This window comes from Berghia stephanieae, chromosome 10, assembly GCF_034508935.2.
Source record: "Berghia stephanieae isolate SIO BIC M18660-M18661 chromosome 10, UCSD_Bste_1.3, whole genome shotgun sequence".
NCBI classification, from domain to species: domain Eukaryota; kingdom Metazoa; phylum Mollusca; class Gastropoda; order Nudibranchia; family Aeolidiidae; genus Berghia; species Berghia stephanieae.
Window position 1 is genome coordinate 2,965,946 of NC_088369.1, and position 3,680 is coordinate 2,969,625.

Genomic DNA, 3,680 nt, shown 5'->3' on the forward strand with positions numbered 1-3,680 from the left:
CTCCCTCGTACTCTGATAAATAACACGTATTTCATTAACTTGTTGTTCAGAAAACTTGTCTTTCAAATATGTCGATCGATTCAATGGCTCTCATTTTGCAAAATAAATAAACAAATACATAATAACAAAGAGCGTGTAGGTAACGATTGTTATGTTACCAAGAGCTCTCACTTCCCGCTTTTGGTGAAGCCAAGCATCTTCCGTCTTCTACTCGTATTTTCTTCATTGTATCAGTAAGCCTAGCGCGCATGATACACGCGGAGCACACCCACCTCGCTGTCTCGCCTGGCACGCGACAATAGCATTGCGGTTAAGAGTAAGAGAAGTGAGAGCTCTTGGTAACTACGTTACCCTACACCCTCTTTGATAATAATAAACACTCTCAAACCTGGACCTTCACGAAACCTCATGTTGGTAGTTTTTGCTAAGATGAGAGTCATTTATTTACTAGGGAAGAAAAGTATGATGTCAAAAATCTGGTTCCTCTTTGATGGGAGCGTAAAACCACTCATCCGGAGGACTGAATACATACCTTGTGTAAATGATCTTCTGGTGTGAGAGTGATGGTATCTTATTTTCAAGTCTATATGTATGTCAGTCGTCAATAAAGATCGTCCATCATCACTCTTTTACATCTCATAATCCTAAGAATCTGCCTATACATCCTGCTGATAAAATATTTATGCCATTTTTATTCATTAAAAGTATTTGTACTCCGAAGGACTGATTACATACACACTCCCAAAGATTTAGGAATCAAAAGAATAGAGGGTGTGACGTCACGACTTTTCTTCCCTATTGATCGATATTTGAAGGACGAATATTTTGGCCAATATTTTAAATACGTGTTGTTCTGATTACGGAAGTTCTGCTGCATGGGTATTTTGATATCTCTCATACGGCCACTTTGGGTGGCGTTCATCAACAAACTTACTCAACTCATTTGCAGCCTATGTGCCGTCAATTCTTCACGCTGGAAATATCCCCTCAAACGCTCTGTGTGGTATACCAACCCATCTCGATGCCATCAAGATCAATGCGATGGATATTGATGTGTGTCTGGCACACTTCGTCAATTTGACACTGCCATTTCAATTACAGTCGTTTTTGTTTCGTAGGCAGGAGATGGAGAACCTGATGGTCTCATTGAGTATCCTTGGCTTCGCTCGGCGATCAGAATGAGCCTTGTTGCCACGTTGGCTGGATTCTCCTAATTTTTTATAAACAAAAATGATTATTACAACTTTTTTAAAAAAATAGAACAAAATACCAAACACGGAAAGTTTCGGACTGAAAACCCTTCTTCAGCAAATAACAAACACAATGAAAACATGAATACATTTCTAAAAGAAAAACCAAAAATAAAAAAAAAATAAAAAAACAAATAAAAAAAAAACAAAAAAAAAACAAACAGGTCGACGACAGAGAAATGTTCGACACGCCCTTTTGTGTGTCCTTTGACTTTGAGAGGTTCGATTCTCTCTTTAAGATCGACTACATACTGGTAAGTATTCTTTTCCTCAGGGCTGTCAATGTCTTTAGTCGTTTTGACATGTCTTCAAAGTGCTTTTAAATCTTTCAACCAACCCATTGCATTGAGGACGATGGGGTGTAGCGAGACGATGGGTGGAGCCATCAGCTGATAACATGGAGAGGAGTCGGTATACTGCTGTTCTCTGGGGGAAAAAAACAACCATATTTCAAAATTTAGCCCGAAAACTCGTCCCTCAAATATCGATCGATTTAAATGACCCCCATCTTGGCAAAATCTAAAAACTGGGACTTCGCGAAGTCTCAGCTTTGAGAGTTTTTTGCCAAGATGAGGGTAATTTAAATCGATCGATATTTGAAGGACGAGTTTTCTGGCCAAATTTTAAAATATGGGTTTCTCCAGAGTACGGCTGTATACCTTCACCATCAATTCTGGAGAAAATAGGAGTCCCACGGACGGACAAAATCTCATTGGGAAAACCCGTTTGAGTAAATACATCCATGACACCTTCTGCTACGGTCTCGGTGTCGACATTCTTCAACGCTAAAGTCACTGGGTAGCGTGTAAAAAATAAACACCCCCCCCCCAACCCACACAATAAAAACTTGAGCTTTTATACAGAGCAATATCCACTAAACGTGCTCAAAGCGCTTTACAAAGAAACACATGCATGCCGAAATGTGGCAATAGCCCTTACTTGATGACGCCATAATCGGAACCACGAAATTGACATAAACAAGCGAAAATTGAGTTCAATACAAAGGCATCTCACGAATGGGAACTTTCTGCGTTGTACCTTTCGGAGCGCACACCATCACCAATAACATTACCACTATCACAAACACCACCACCACCAGCACCATTATCATCAACAATACCATTACTATCATCACACCACCACCACAATGTCACCACAACCATCACCAATACCATTATTACCATTATCACAACACCCACCACCACCACATTACCATCACCAATTCCATTACTATCATCACAAACACCACCACCACCAACATTACCATCACCAATTCCATTACTATCATCACACCACTACCACAACGATCGCCACAACCATCACCAATACCATTATTACCATTATCACTAACACCACCACCACCAGCACCATTATCATCAACAATACCATTACTATCACCTAAAACACCACCACCACAATGTCACCACAACCATCACCAATCCCATTATTACCATTATCACTAACACCACCACCACCAACATTACCATCACCAATTCCATTACTATCATCACACCACCACCACAACGATCACCACAACCATCACCAATACCATTATTACCATTATCACAAACACCACCACCACCAGCACCATTATCATCAACAATTCCATTACTATCATCACAAACACCACCACCACAATGTCACCACAACCATCACCAATCCATTATTACCATTATCACTAACACCACCACCACCACATTACCATCACCAATTCCATTACTATCATCACAAACACCACCACCACAACGATCGCCACAACCATCACCAATACCATCACTCCACCATCACCACGACCATCAGCAATATATTCACCACCACCATCAAACACCACACCAGAACGATCACCTTACCATCATCACAACCATTATCATCACCACCAACGCCGCCAACAACAACAACCCCAACACCCCACCCCCCACTATCACCATCACCATCACCACACCTACCATCATTCACCACACCATCACCACTACCACAATCCTATTCCACCACCATCATCCCCACCACCACCACCACCACTATCACCACCATCACCACCACCCTCAACCACCACATGCACCATCACCACTACCACCACATCACCACCACCACCACCACCACCACACCACCACCACCATCATCACCACAACAACCACTACCACCAACTTCACCACTTCACCATCACCTCAACACCACCAACTGCACCCCACCACTACCACCAACATCACCACCACCACCACCATCACCACCACTACAACCACCATCACCACCACCACCATCACCAACACTATCACCATCACCACCACCACCACCACCACCACCATCACCACACTAAACCACCATCACCACCACCACCATCACCACCACTATCACCATCACCACCACCACCACTACCACCATCACCACCACCACTACAACCACTATCACCAACATCACCATCACTACCACCAG